Here is a 17,161-nt window from a genome sequence, read left to right as displayed (position 1 = left end):
GATCACAAAAGAAGATATTCTGAATAGTGTTTTACGTAAAGTGGTACTAGCTTACTTTTAAATGCAAGGGAATCTGGATTCAAAAGCATTTTGGGGCAGGTAATAACAAATGAATACATTTTTGGTAGATTTGGTCAATTACAAAAGAAGATATTTTGTTTAGTTTTTTTGATCCATAGAATGAAATTCATAGTGTCCATTGTTGTTTTGGACCCCACTGACCTTCATTTCATGAACTTAAACAGATAAAATATATATCAACATGTCTTTTTGCAGCCACACATACAGATAAATACACATTAAGCTAACTACATAGTAGCTGACAGAGGAATCTAGCAAGCATTAGCTAACCCTGTGTGTTTAAATAAACACAGCAATGCCTTTCTGACTATATTAGTGCAAGAAAAGTTCATTTGAGACATAAATATTTACTAAACCTGCCCAGGGCGTCCTCTTCTTCTCTGGGAGTACCTGTCGTGTCCTCTGAAAACAGGCCTCTATTTTAGCTGGAGCCGATGCTATTGGTGCCTAAATGGGCTTAGGTACATGGACCTAAATATCTTCATCTCCTCCGGGTGGAACAAGGTTCTTCACGGATGACTGCCACACTATCATCAAGGTCACCATATCGCTAAGTTTCCCCTTTAATCTACATGTTTAGGACTGACAGGTTGGACCATTGGGACGTTGGATCATGAGGGATCTTGAAAGACTGTCACCACTTCAAAACATCAACACGCCATAAAAAGACTGGTTTCCTGTAGAAAGAGCATCGCATGCATCATTTCCAACCAGAGACGTCACTAGTTATATAATTTCAGCTGTCTTTTTAAATTTTTTGTTAGATATTTCACAAAACATGACATTTGTATGATCAATTTGGTTACATTTCTCTCTCAGCACATTCCTCACGCCACGGAAAATGTTACTTTATGAATGAACGCAGACTTTTAAATGGCCAATTTACATCAGGTTATAAGAAAGGAAAGACATAGAGGTAATATTCCTTGTCTGACCGCAGCTAGCATAATTAAAAGATTGTATAATCTCTGCTGTTTTAATTCGATTCAGGCATATCTCATTTGGCCGTCCAATCTAATCCAGTTCACTTGCGCTGGCTGTCAAACAGACGAACGATATGACATAAAATGCCGCTAATCACCTTTAGCGGGGGGACAGCAGAGGTTGAGCGATGAACAGAAATGAAGGAAATACTGTATCGCTATCAGAAGCTATAATTAAGAGGTTGACATCAGACAATAGCAGCAATGACACGATGTTAGCAGCCTGGATAAATGTGTTCTTTTCAACATGAATATTTCAGGGTGAGAGCGGGGAGGGGTGACGAGGGGGGCTGGGCGGAAAGACTGTGTGATGCCGCCAGAGAGGAGAACACTGTAAATCAGTGATTTAATTAAGTGAAAAGTTGTGTTTAGAGAGCAGCGTGTTGTGTGTTTCCATGTCACTTTAGGATCAGGTTCACGCTGTGAATCGTTTGGACACAACATATGTCCAGAGGTTTTGTTGAAAGTGCAGATGTACGGAAAGTGCTACTGGGAAGAAAGCATGCGAGAGTTTCACTTCTTGATTTAGACACTCACTCAGACCTGGCAGGAACAACTAAAGATTACTGTCTCTCAGTCACAAAGTGATTACAAACTAACAACAACAAAAATAGTGTTAAATCGCTATAACAATAAGCTTTCAATGTAAATTTGAGAATTTAATAATCAGTTAAAATACTTCAATAACCTAGAGTGTAATATGCATTCATTTGATGGCAACTTTAAAACTATAGCTAAATTAGCTACAATTATGCAATTTTTGCTGACAGTTAATTAATAAGTTGATAAATTGATAAATTAATGATCAAACTCAATTCAGATGAATGTATTAGACCTGAAAAGGTATACAGTACATACTAAAACACGGCAAAAACTTGGTTCATATTTTTTAATTCGCACATAACCAAAACCCACGAAAATGAATAAGACTTTTATTAATGGAGATTTTCAGAGAAAGAACCATATAACGACATATTGATTCTGTGGAATTCATCGAACATTTCAACACTATGAGACAGGTCTGTTTAGGACGAACCGATTCTCTTGAATCAATCAGAATTTTTAACACTATCAGGGATCTGTTTAGAACGAACCGATTCTCTTGAATGAATCAGACTTTTTAACACTATGAGGGATCTGTTTAGGACGAACCGATTCTCTTGAATGAATCAGAATTTTTAACACTATCAGGGATCTGTTTAGGATGAACCGATTCTCTGGAATGAATCAAACTTTCAAACGCTACATATGAGAGAGGTCAGTTTATGAACCAATTCACTTCAAACGTATGAGAGAGGACCATTTAGGTGTAGCATTTGATTCTTTCCTCGCTTTAAAAGATGTTTAACTGCTACTAGTTAAAAGCAGCTTGTTACTGGAAAAGCTACTAAAAATTAGAATTGATCACAAGAATAGTAGTCTATTTTCAACCTAGTGTGACAAAAAAAACAATAATAGAAATATCTGAAACTTTATACAGAGGTTGACGTTCAAAACAGCTATGAATGCACATAATTGCACATCAACACATGCTAAAACACTTTCAAAGTCACCTAACAAGAACCTTAAAAAGAATGATTATACCCATAGCTGCTTTACAGTGCTTGGATTCATAATTCATCATTTATTGCTTGTAAAATTTAAATATCCAAATGTTATTGGTACTGGAGTTGCCCTAACCTGGCCCTAACCAGATCTTCAAATAATAAGCAGATCGGTCCCTTTTGACGCATATGTTGATTAAATGGACTGAACTCAATATAATCTGTGCCATAAAACATGTAATTGGGCCTGTAGGGTAGTGCTGGGGAGGTCAAAAGGACATGCTGAGTTGACGTGTTTATTGGATGGTATAAATTAGGTCCGGTCAAGTACGTTTTACCTGCCAGAGGGCAAATATGAACCATGAGCTGTAGGTGATGGGCCATTCCACCTGATGTGATACTGCAGTGAAGAACTCAAGCAAGCGGACCAATGCTGCACAGAAAGAAATTCCAGTTTGTTATATGCAAACAAAGCCAACTCACTGAATTCAATTTGGAGACATGATCCATATTTTCAGAAACTAACACCATAAGGACATTCCACCTAAAAATTTTTTTAAAAGTCTTACCCTCTATTAATCCAAACCTGTTTGACTTTCTTTCTTTAGTGGAACACAAAAACGCTTTGGTTCCTATTTCCATGAAAGTCAATGGGAACCAAAACTGGTTACCAACATTCTACAAAATATCTTCTTTTGTGTTCCACACAAGAAAATGTTGTCAGGGTGATAATTTTCATTTTGGGTGGACTACTTATTTTAAATTATTTTCCCCTTGTTTTTATCCACTAAAACAAACCAATGCTATCTCACAAACAATTCGTACGTATTTTACGAGGTGGTTAATTCGTACGAATTTGTACAACCTCACTTGTACGATTTTATATGATTTGTCCAAACCCCTGTGTCAGTTAGGTTTAGGGGCGGGGTTAAGTGTAGGTCATTCGTACAAATTCATACGAATTGTGCAACTCGTAAAATACGTACGATTTGGCAAAAATCTTATGAATTTGTACAAGTGTGGTGGTACAAATTTGTACGAATTAGCCATCTCCTAAAATATACATATTGCCTTTCTTCAACTGCAGTGTCTTAAATGTTCAGTCGGTAATTTTTATGTTTCATCGGGCACAAAGAACTTTATACTAATACCTACTGGTGCTAAATAGATGAAGCATCAGTCATTCTATACACATTTTTGGTAATTTTATTGTTTGCTGAGATTGAGATTGTATTATAATGGAATAATCTATTTCGGATGACATTGCCCTTAAACAGCACATAAAACAATTTTTTTTGGTTGCTTTACAAGTCAGTCAAAAGGAAGTTAGTCTCATTGGTGGGCAATATTTTGGACTAGAATAAACTGCAATCAAAATTCTTGACTATATAAGATAAAGTATATTTTTTGATAAAGTGAATACTATGTGAATACTATAAAATATTTCTTTGTGTAAAACTTTTTTAATGGAGAAAAATTACTTTTCCTGCATCACAAGCTCCTCTTCCTCTGTGTTTCTTCCTCTCTATCTTTCCATGCTTCTAACCACTGCCCATCCTGCTCATTTGAGAAATGTTAATGAACTTCTCTTCAAAACTCCACTTCTGGTTTAATCGCTATAGTAAAAGCTCCAGTAATCAAGGCTCGTCCTCCTCATGACATTTCCAAGCTTCCCCCACCTATCGGCTCCACTTGGGAAACAAACGGCCGCTGTGCGTGTGCTATCAAGATTGAGTTTTTCCCCCTCCGACTCATTACTTCTGTCAGCGACGGCCATTTCCAAATTGAAAAATCTGAAACAATAAATGATAGCGACACCGTTAATAACTGTTAAGAAATTGCATTTGGAAAATTGCATTTAAGCAATAACCTTTTCTCCCTGTAATTAAATGACAGAAAGGTCCCAGCTTTTAATTAAGTCAGCAATTTACAGTTATGAAGCTATACTTCACTATGCAGATTAGCGGATGATAGGTCACCGAACACCCTGCCTGCATTTTTAGCAGAGCTGATCTGGTAATTACTCCCCTGTTTCGGCAGTGACCACGCTGAACCCGGACCACCGCTCGCTCACTCATTTAACTCAGAAAGAGAGACTGAGATATTAAGGACAAGGATGAGAGAGAAAGAGTGAGAGTCCTTTAGTCTGATGTATAGCGAACCAACATTAGTCACTCTTCCGCTGTTGGCATGTCAAGCATCTTTAAATTGAAATAGATTTGAAATGAGGGGCATCAATGGAGGGAATAATGTTTGAGGAAGTGTGTGCACATGTCGCGATGAATGGCCCGATGGGCAGCAAGGGAATATATCATTGTTCTACTGGGGGTTTTATTCTTTGGCTCTTGACCGCGGTCGGCTGCAGATTTATGGGGAAGTAAAATCCTAATGTGGGAGTATTTATAAACATATGATAGCGTTTCATCTCTAATTTCGATGAATTATGTAGCACATGAAAAAGGGATTAAACAGTTTTGAGCAGCGCCAGGGGCACTCAGAATTTATTTGAATAGCTTCTCTCAGCTCCCACAAAACACTGATTATCCTATTGTAGCTGTACGCTTGAGGAAAAATGAGGCTTGAGGTTTAATGCAGCCTGAATGTAAAATTGTTCATTTAAAGAGAGCAGTGCTATTGGCAGAAGTACAACATTTAAGAGTATTATACCTTTGAGAACACAAGACTCATAGAACCATATCCTGCACAAATCTGAGACAAAAGAAGTGAATATGAACTTCATAAACATCTGATTTATATCAGCTTCACACTTCTGAATAAAACCTGCATTTTTCCATTTTTGTTACAGCCATTTTACACTGCATTATGTTGTGTTTTAAGGTTAACCGAAATGTCTATAACATTAATGAATAATGTCCTGGCAGAAAATGACCAGTACATTTTGCGTTTTCCATTTTAAGAGTGCACTGTGACTATAAGTGTATTATTAATTCAAACTGCTAAACCTCAGATACAAGACCAGCAAGTGAAAGTATAGCTGTGTTTGAAGACTCACATACATCCTTGAACACCTGCTTGCAAAAGCATTAAAGGCTCGCAATATGCTCAGCAGAATCTTCTGCTGACAAGAGCGTGTGTGTGTGTGTGTGTGTGTGTGTGTCTGTTTACCACCCATAATGAATCTGGCTCTGCAATAAAACACATCAGAAACGAATCTCCCGAGTTCCTTTGAAAAAGAGAAATCATTAGACTTAGTGTGCAGAAAAGCATCAAGATCAACAAACGAAATCATCTCCTCTTTGCAGAAATCAAAGGGTAATCCATCTTGCCGCACAGCCGGCTGTAGGCAGAGTCGGAGAGGCTGCTGGTTATTACCTGACAGAGGAACCTGTAAAGAGTTGTCGGGCTTGCAGTGATACAAAGGGCTGCAGCTGGCAAACAGGGTGCGAGCAACATATGCGCTATCCCAAAACCATCATGTCCTCGCTCAGCTGTTCGGCTCCCACGATCACTGATCAATGGAGCGTTACAGTGCTAAGAAAACAAGCACATGCAGAGTGAATGTAAATCAGAGGTAAAGGATTCGAAATCCAAAATATTAAAAGACAAACTGCTGCTTTGAATTATTAGCTCCTTTCACAACAATCAGCCATTCATTAATAATTCCTCTGTAAATACATGCAGTTCACTGGCCAATCAAAGATTTTTATCTTTAAAACACAAGGACAAATCCTGCCGAGGCATTTGCAATCTTCAAATGCATAAGCCTTCACCATTCAAGCTCCATCATAGTCCAGTTCGCCTTGGACTCGGTGCCCACTTTCATAAGATGTGTGTGTGGTTAAGCCCCAGCACATCTGGCTTCGCAGGGCTGAGCAGCGTGCTGGATATGCAGCATGGCGGGAACAGATGCACAGTTGGTGTTGGAGGTAAATGTGAGTGATAGGATCAGAAGTCCCATATGCTGATAATGCTCCAACCAGAAGGCCTTCTACAGCCAATAAGCTTTCAGCATGGGCACACTTTGGCTTTGCACAGCTACGATCTTAGTTTATTTTTGCAGTGGGTGAAGGGTCAGTGGCTGTGCCTGACAAAAACTTGATTAATGCAAGCAAGTGCAGAGGTATGTACAATAGGAACTAGGGATGAACCTAAAATTCTGGCCTGATAAGTGGTTAATTAGTTTGTTTAAAAAAATAACAAAATAAATGTGTGTGTGTGTGTGTGTGTGTGTATAGACTAAAACTGATCTTTTTAAATACTAATTGCTAAAGTAAATTTAAAATTTCATGACTGTTTAAATTAGTGTGTGTATATATATATATATATATATATATATATATATATGTATATATATATATATATATATATATATATATATATATATATATATATATATATATAAATACATAAATAAATAAATATATATTTTTAGTTGAGATATACATCTCAAATAAAAATATATATTTTTAAAAGCTACAATTGAATTTAGAATATAATGACTATTCAAATTTAGCCCCTGTGCTGAAAGTCCTTTAAAAAATATAGCACCTGTGCCAATTGAAAGAAAACATGTCAATATAAATATAGAATTCAACATTAAGTAATGATGTTGCATAATGGGAAATCTATTAGCATTTTTTGTCGGCTGGTCATTTTTAACCAGAACACCCCCCCCCCCAAACAAAAACCAAGAAGTACAAAAATTACATTATACCCTTTGTGAGCAAATTCACTAATTTTTAATCAAATGCAGTAACATGAAAAAGCATTTTCAGGAAAAGGAACTCTCTGGGTCAGAATGACTGGAGTTCAACATGAGGGTTAAATTCACAAGTGTATTTTACAAGTGAATGGATGAGCAGCTGAAACAAAAAGGCTGTGACTCCCCCTAAAATATTAGTTCAGGTGAGGGCTATTCTACCTGACAGAAATCTTCATCATACTGAGGACAATGCTTCACTGATTACACAAGCTAAGACATCTACCATGAATAATCACATTTCTGTGTTATTAATAGGTGCTTGGGGGCAGATTGGGATCCCCATTGTGCCTAAGGTCACACCACAGAGAGCAATGAACAGAATATCTTTCATGGAAACTCTGCTGACGAAAACGGCCTTGTAATGAGTGTATAAAAGTGTCACTGGCAGCTATTTCAGGGCAGGAAAACATATTTTAAATGAATCAACATTTGTTACATTAAGTCTATTGTTATTTGACTCACAGTTATATTCAAAATACAAATTGTAATACAAGATATCAACAAAACACTTTAATCCATAAGTTTATTTTTAACTCACCTAGTGACACATTTAGTGACCTACTGACTGACCGAAACCTTCGATCTTTGAGTACTAGGGAGCCAACAATAACAGTTTGTCCTTTCATATCCCACACAACAGAGTATTTTGAATGGAGAGGTCTGCAGTATGTGGTAACAGGAGCAGAGAGCTATATTTTGGGCATCGAGCGGCAGATCTGACTGGATGTGTGCTGTAGGCCTGTAGGGAATGGCAGTGTGGAGGCATATGCTGCCTAGCGGGTGAATCCGCTTTTGTTCCAAGTCCTTCTCTCGCTCCCTGCATACGTGCCTGGCACTGAGTTCAATAACATAAGCATGACCTTAGCCTGTCACCTAGAGCAAACTTTTCCCACTCATACATCAAAATAGACTCAGCTCGAGTGGAAAACTAAGTGCTAAGAAAGTGGAGGACTCTCTTAAAGTTGTTGCTTCGAGAAAGTGTGTAAAAAAACGGAAAGCTTGGTTTCAGCTTGCAAAAATTCTCCCCAGCCTTCTGAAAAGCATGATGATCCACATTCATCATGTTCTGACACTTTCCTAAGTCGTAGCAGAACATTAGTGCCGGTTCTCTGAGCATCTATGAGCAGAACAAAGAGAGAGTTCATCCAAAAATGAAAATTCTGTCATAATTTACTCACCCTCAGGTTGTTCCAAACCTGTAAGACTTTTTTCTTCGGCACACAGAGGAAGATGAAAGAATATCCATACGATGGAAGTCAATGGGGCCTGATGTTGCTGTTTTGGACCCCACTGACTTTCATAATAAAAAAAATAGTAACATTTCTTCAAAATATGTTTTTTTCTGCATTATACATGAGGATGGGTAAGTGATCCATTGATTCTAGCTCTAATATAGTTTTATCGGCTTCAAATCTTAAACTGAAATACTCAGAATGCAACAAAATTATGATCAGACACCAAACATTTCCAGTTAATTGTTCATCCTTCAGCCAAGATTTCTCAGAACACATGCAAAAATAACTACAAACGCTTGGCGTACTGTCCACAAACTTTCGATTTCACTTTCATCCACTGATAAGACTGATAATTACTTAATTTAGAGGGAAAACACACTGCAGGGCGGACAGTTATTAATTCGTAAGAATATTTAATATGTCCAGCGAAAGAACACTTGATTAATTTCTCCTTTTCCCCCTGCTGTGTTTATTAGTGGTTGAATTAAAGATTAACCTTTTAAATATGTCTGACATTTTCCATGTCCTCTCAAATGCAAAATTAATGCACATTTTTTCATCATTAGTTTAATTTTCAGCATGATACTTTTGTTCTTTGGGCTGCTGAGTGGCTGAGTGTTACAACCCTTCAGATTGTTTGCCTCTTGCTGCCACGTTTTTGAATGATAATTTCGCTCTCCGGAATACTTCATTAAGCATCATTAGCCAAGCGTGGAGCACCTCATTTAGTATAGAGAAGATCTCTGACTTATGCTAGCTTGACACACAATCAAAGTCTTTTTTTTTTTTAATCAGTACAGAAAATCTGTAATCTACCATAAAACAATCTAAATGTAATACTTTGGGTTGCAGGAACAGCTATAATGGCTTAGACGGAATTGAAGGCCAAAGTTGTACTTCGAATGACTGATGATAAATTATTGATAAACAGATGTATTTTGCTTTGTATATTAGAGGTGAAATCAACAACAAGACAAATGTCTTATGTAATTCCATCGTTCCTATAACGTGTAACCTTTTTCTAACCAATTACTCTTAAAAGCACATCAGGTCTGGTATCACTTTGAGCTCGGTTCCTCATCAGTATTGAGACAACAACGCATTTCATGCATGTCATCCTACAGAATTAATGCAATGCAATGAATCATGAAACGAATCCAGAAATCAATTGCTCGCTCTTTGTAATTTACCGGGCCTTGAACACTGAAACATGACTTAGACATTGCAATTCTTTCACTCACGATAGACCGGTGCGCTGCTCTCATGTCGGAATAGAGAAGAAATTGCCTTCTAGTTACATGGCAGCGGATGACTGGTGAAGTGTATTGACAACAGGGTGGCTCACCTTCAAGTTCAACATGAAAAAAACGGTTAAAGTGCATTTTTATGTGTGAAGGAGATCATCAATATTAAAATATTGTGTAAAATATAAAATGTATATTATAAAAATTACATATAAATAATGTTGTTTCTTCTAAATCTTGTTAGATTTGATGTTGTGAGGAAATTTGCAAAAAGTTTCAAGCCGTTGTTAATAATGCATGCACACTGTTGTGCCCAAGTTAACAAAATCAACATTTAGGATTTCTCAAAGTTTTGTCATGATAACGCTGACGTGTAAAATACAGTCTAGCACACTGAACAGTGATGATGCAGAGGGAAAAGCGGCCATTAAAAGTAACTCTAACCTTCCGTGACCCTCATTAACACACGGGACTGCCTTGTTAAAAGACAAGCCGGATTTGTGTTTAATGATCTAGAAAGAAATGTAATTGACTGGGCATTTCTATCCCAAAGGTCCCGAGGCACAGTGTTTACCGTGGGCGCGTTCAGAAATAAGCCTGCAAACTTCGAGGATGAGTTAGGAAACGCAAAGAAGAAGAAAAAGCTTTAAACTGTACATTCCGACTTACTTGGAGAGCAACACACCAAGTGTCACGTGACTGAAATCTAGCGTTAAGGTCATAATTTTTAGACTTCCTGAGTATTTTTTCTCCAGTAATTAACATGGATTAACAAAACGTTAAAGTTTTTTTTAAAAGAATATCTGTTTTTATAAAAATCTATAAAAAAAGTCAGAACGGCCGATAGTAAATGGAAAGCGCTACTGTTGCTATGGTTACCTCCACAGGCAAACGCGAATTTTATTCGTATTTTGCGTATTCTGAATAACTTTCTTGGTTAATGAAACGTTGTTTTATATATTTATGTGTTAACCGGTTACATTTCTCTTAGACTGCCCACCCTGCAAACCTCTTCCCATAATTGGCTCCCTGATCGTTTTATTAGGCTGCTTGTCGCTGTCCGTTCAGCACCACGAGCGCCTGAACCATTGAAGAAGTCAAGACTGCAGTGTATGCGCGAGACTAATTAATTACTGCAAATTACGTGAATTCCATCATCTTTAAAAACTGGTTATAGGCCTACAAATGTCATTAATTTTTTTTTTTTTTTTTAAGTCAGTGCACTCCTACAATAGGCTACTTGTTTTTTGTTTTGTTTTGTTTTATGTTTTTTTCTTTCTTTTTAATATAGCAATATCATAGGCGAGAGATACTCGGTAAGTTTGAGATCAGTATGCTGAATTTGTGACATTTTAAATAGACCTACTGATTCTGTTGGAAGCAGAGGGATACATTAAACGTCATAAAGCAGTGCATACAGACGTTAAACCTGAACATGCATTGAGTTAAGGCAACCCGTGTATTCATTCATTTATTTATTTTCTAACTTGTTATTTAATTTGATTTGTGCACGTCTGTTGACTTGATGGTTTAATCCATCGAGTAACTATAATCAAATCAGTAATTTCTCCCTTTTTGACCTCGGCATTTCTGTTGCAGATTAACCGCTAGAGGGCGATCGAGCATTGTTGAAGGCAATAAACCCAGACTGAAACATTGGTACAGTCTACAGCCAAATGAATCCACGAGAGACTGCTATATGTATGTTCTCAAACTCCTCATTCATCGCCAACTTCATAGGGCATGCAACACACAAAACTACAATAACGTTATGGGGGGAACTGCAACTGTTTTAAAGTTTGTTGATGGCAGTCTAACATAATCAGTAGCCTACAATATAAGAAATCTAAAGTTCAAACTACACTTCTGTAACAGGTTCTCACGGAGTTATATAAGATACTATAACAAAAGGACGGAATGTGAATTTATATAATACGAAAACAACAGATTTTTGTCTCAAAGGCATGAGAGGAATTGTAATCTTTGTTTTGACACAATATTTACAAATAGATTTACTAATGTCACAATTCACTATTTTTGGTTAAAAAGTCCATTAAAAAGTTATATATTACACATTGACGCGTATTTTTTAATATAGCCTACATATAAATAAATAATAATAAATAAATAAAATATGTGCAATTGTTTAGGCTCAACTTCAAAAATTATAAAAAGAAATCAACAACTTAGTCGTCAAGTGCACTGACAACTGACGGTTAAACTGGAAATAAAATTAATTTTCATAGACAGTCGGTCAGTTTTTTTTCTGCCACTAGGCTACATATTATTGATAAGAGCGATGCAAGTTTTGAGAACTAATTTCAAAACAAACTCAGAACTCTTAAATTCAAAGTTGTTTTGTGCTTAAAACTTGTCACATTGCAGTATATTGCGGATTTCAGCCATAAGGCCTAAATCATCATATTTTACAGTAGTAATAAGTGATGAAGTATACGTCATAATTTAAATGATCCTGTATCAGATTTGTAACTGATTAAAAATGGACTAATTAGACCTTTTATCCGTTTAGGTGGGAGCCAAGACAAGCTATCACATGGTCTCTCCACATGCGCTCTGTAGGGCCCCTAACGTTCGAGTTATGCCATCAGACTAATGCGTTGTGACTGCTCCTTTCTCGTGTGACAAAGTCTTACAGCTGCCTCCAAATCAATGATGTCAAAGAAAAATAATAAAAAAAATCGTGACGGAGAAGAACAAATCCTGCTCCGATAATCAAAGACGGTGTTTCTCAAGACACCAGATGAATTCAGCACAACTTCTGTCAAATTGCTCGTCGTTGTCTTTTATTTTCTCCCTGCAGACGAAGGCCCCTTGTCACATCTGTCGAATTTGTAGTGTAATTTGTAATTATTGCCCATCATGAGGTCTGCAGCTTTATCCCGTCCTTAATTAAAAGCATATTTAAGGTTCTGTCAGAGGCAGGAACATAAACAGATGGTTTTCTGTCAACTGTACGAGCTCTGAAGAATTCATTCGATGGATCTCGTTCTGTAACGCGAGACGTCCCATTATCACTATTAACAACAACAACATAAACCCTTCAATCACTTGTTATCGCTAAAAATGCTTATTTATTTATTTATTTATTGAAAAAAAAAAATCATTCAGGGATAGTAGGCTACAACTCGTGCAAATGATACCTCTTTAGTCCATAACAAAGTTCACGTTTGCATTATTTTCAATATTTTGAGGCTCACAGACACTCAGTGTTGGAAAACTGGAAATTTATTCAGACTTAAAAGCTAAATGCAACGGATACGAGTGAATTTGCATTAACAGCTCGTGACATTATTTATAATATCACTTGATGAACTGAATTAATAACGGTTTATATCGCGCATTGTTGAAAGTGTATTCTGTTTCACAACGGTGTATTTCGCATTCAGAAATTCAGATGAGCAAGCGAGCAACAATCAGTTCAATTACCTTCAAAATATTTACTTCAGGACAAAATTTGTCAGCTAGATAAAACCGGAAAAATCTCATTACTCCATGAATGTATTTTCCAGGCGGTTTGTCGTTGTTATTGCCTGATTTGGTGTTAGTATTCCTGTTATTCAAACACAGCGGCGCTGCTGCTGCATCCATTTAATTGTATCAGCCAGATTTGTGTTGAGTTTGTCACTTTAGGTGTTTCTACATTTCGTCTTCGCTTCGCTGGGAGCTACACACGCAGCCCGATTTAATGACCTTAGTTTTTATTCATAATCTCCTCTCTCCTGTTATTCAGGTTTCAGCAGAAAATTGCTTTGCGGTTTTCACAAAACATAACAATCCTCGCTTTCTCATCACTGCACGTTTAACGAGATTTTCAGACAGACAATACGGTTAAATGGACAAACGTGCAAATAGTCTGACGTTTGTTTGTTTTTTTCCTCCATAATGTGGAGGGTAACTGTACGAATTCATACAAACAGTACAGTGTTATGTTCTTTTTTTCAAAGATACAGATGTACAAATAAAATTTCAAATGATACTCATCTAGCATCTGCAGAGATTCCTTTGCAATCTTATTTACACTTCTAACATTCATAAATCATTCTCCAATATTACCAGTTAATTACATAATCATATCAGATTGGGAATACCTTTAACCTTCCTTTATTGCTACTAAATGTCTTCTTATTTTGCAAACATACAGTCACTGGAAAGTAGAAGCTCAGAGACAAAGATGTTTATTTATCCAATAATGAGATAATTTCTAAATTTCGTATCAGTCATAATATCACTTCTTGAAGTGCCCAGCATGCAGCTTTATTCCAATGCATGAAAGAACACCTGGAGGTGTGCAGGGCAAATTAGCATGGATCAAGATTGGGATGAAATTGAATCCTTTCAGTTATTGGCAAGATGGGGGTTGCTAATTGTAAGAAATTGCTAAGGGTCCTGGTTTTAGTGGACACTTGCATGCCACAGAAATGGTATAAAACACCCAGTGATGTGGCATTTGAAATTGTTAATGTAAATGGAAAGACTTACCAGGGATAGCAGCCAAAAGGGAAACCTAATTCACCACTTGATGTCTTCTTTACGTTGCTTACTCTGCCTCTGCATGAGCCTAATTTAGAGGAATGGGCAGAGCAATATCTACAATATCTATCCATACAGTCATTTAATAGGACAGTGAATGCTTAGATTTCTATAACATGAAATAAAACTGATAAATGAGCCTGTTGCTTAAAGAAAAGAGAATTCCAGGATCTTGGTAAAAGAAAAAGTGTAGCTGCATTACAAATTAGCAGTGATTTAAAATGTAGAATATTTAAAATCAACCTTTGCACAACCATGAGAAGAAACCACATGCGAGGCATAAATTTACTTGGAATTATATCTGGGAGCAGGATTTTAAAAAATGCATTTATGACACCATGCATATTTCTCGCTTGTGAACTTGGGTGGATTCCAAGTTCAGAGGCCTTTACTGTTGTCTCTATGAACTTTGATGCAATGCATAGCTGTTCATCAATAGCATTTACATGGAAAGGCATTTAGAAATCAAGACAATAGCAAACAATGTTTTGGAAAGACAAAAAAAAAATGTGTCTACATTTTAATCAAAACTTCCTTGTATGTATTCACTCTCCATGATCTTTAAGAGGGCAACTAGGGTCAAATGAAGAATATTTTAACAAAGCTTAGAAACAAATGCACAGAACTGGATCTAAAACCAACAGTGCAGAACTGTTAATGATTATGGCAGCTCTCCTCATGATGAGGAGGATGATCTCAAGAGAAGCAGTTTTTCCAGAGGCACGCGGCATATGTCTGACCTAACTGATCACAGAGAATACTGGATTAGTCCATTTATGGAGTGGAATTTGGACAAAATAGTCTGCCCTCACCATTTAGTCCTTACTCAATTTTGTGAAGCTTTACATCACTGTCTGCAACAGACATTCTCCTCCAAGTCATTTGATAATCTTAATGCGCAACTTGGAGGTTGATGGACTACGTTCTGAGTAGAATGGACTCCAAAAACTCATTTTGATTAGGGGTCTTCTTTCAAGAAATTCATTTAAAGATTTCCCTGCATGCATTTCCCATTTCACACAACAAAATAGATTTATCGTTTCATTTGCATAGTAAAACTGTAAGTACTATGTAAAATAATACACATCAGACTTTACTAATTTACATTACATATATATATTGACTGGCAAGTCAAAATGCCCCTGATATAAAAAACTATTTTTGTTCGTATGCAGAGAGAGAAAAAATCAATTACTCCATTACTGGCAGTGATGTAGGTACAATGTGTTTATGTTTGTCCTTTTTTTCCCTTGACAAGAAAATGACAATCGTGCTCGATCCATTCATATAATTTTGTTGTACTATGCATCGACTCGGAGGCAGGTGTCAGTCTCCGCTTTATTCTATAGGACCCTGTCAATATCTAATCTCAGAGTTTGAGCTCCCTTTTGAGTGAGGTACAATTGTTGATCTTATCCAAACGCACAGGCGCATCTTTCTGCCTCTGAATGCAGGGGTGATTTTTTTTTTTTTTTTTTGTGCACAGAAACACGGCGGCTTCTGCAAACAGTTTGGGATTAGACGAAAATAATCAAAGGTCTTTCCGCTTGACGCGCCTTTAAATACATTGAATATCGAACTCAGCCTTGTCGTGTTGAGCAAAAATGAATTTCTAACATACAGGACGTGGCTGTCGACATGGAGCAAACTGCATCCAATCACCCCGAGGGAATTCAACTAATGTCGCCTGAACAAATAAAACCATATACACACACAAGCATGCTTATTAAATTAGGCCTACTTCATAATCACCAAAAAATCCACCTCCAATAAAATCACGATTAGTGCCATAAATATTTTGTCAGGTGTTTTCACAAGTCAGGAAAGCTTTTGCTATGGATAAATTATCCACATGAGTGATTCTGTGCTCTTGATGAATTAAACAGGCCGTCACTTTTTTTTTTTTTTTTTTGGTAAAATCGAAGTAGTTTTCATTAGCTACTTATTAATAGACAAGCAAAAATCCACCGGCATTGGCTTTAATATCAAGAAAATGTTTATTCAGAGCAGAAAAAGCCAATACGTCGCTTGTTTAATCATGATAAACATTCATGCAAAATGGTCCCAATGTAATTCTTCAATACATATTTAAGTACAGCATCTTTTTGTCGTTCTCTCTCTTATATATATAGGCTACATTTTAACAACAAAATATAGCTTAATAAAATCGTCAAATAGTGACAGGGAGCGTGAAGTCAGACACAGCCTAATCACTAGTGTAAATCTTCTTCATAACGGTATGTTTTAATTTTTAATATATATTTTAAAAAGTATAATATTTCTTAAATGATACTAGTAAATAAATATAGATTAAAAATGTTTAACACTACCTGGTGTTCCACCATATAAAGCAGGTGGATATGATAAGACGGTTTCCCGTGATAAGTAAAAATGGTTATGTGTGCCGGGGGGCTCCCCTTGCTTTCCTCAGTCTCTCTCCCAAACACACACACACACATGCTTGGAAGCAGAGGGTCGGCGTAAGGGAAAGCTGGCTGGACAGATTTAAGTTTACGCCTGATCGCGCTCTGGAGTGCAGGCCAGCGGAGAGAGGGAGAGACAGCACCTGGCCCGGCTTTAGCATCCCCATCTCGCGTTATTGACAGCCTGATAAGCGGGGCCAGGCCGTGTGGTTTCCAGAAGTCTGCTGGGTTGCACCGGTTTCACTGGGTATAAACGGCGGCAGCACTTGATTTTCATCTGTGCTCTCCCTTTTCAAATTTTCACACTTCTACGAATCTGCCATAATCTTTTGTACAAAGATATAATCTTTAATTAGGTTAATATTAAGTCAGGCTAC

This window comes from Carassius auratus, chromosome 25 (assembly GCF_003368295.1).
Source record: "Carassius auratus strain Wakin chromosome 25, ASM336829v1, whole genome shotgun sequence".
Lineage (NCBI taxonomy): Eukaryota > Metazoa > Chordata > Actinopteri > Cypriniformes > Cyprinidae > Carassius > Carassius auratus.
Note: the sequence above shows the minus strand (reverse complement) of the source record.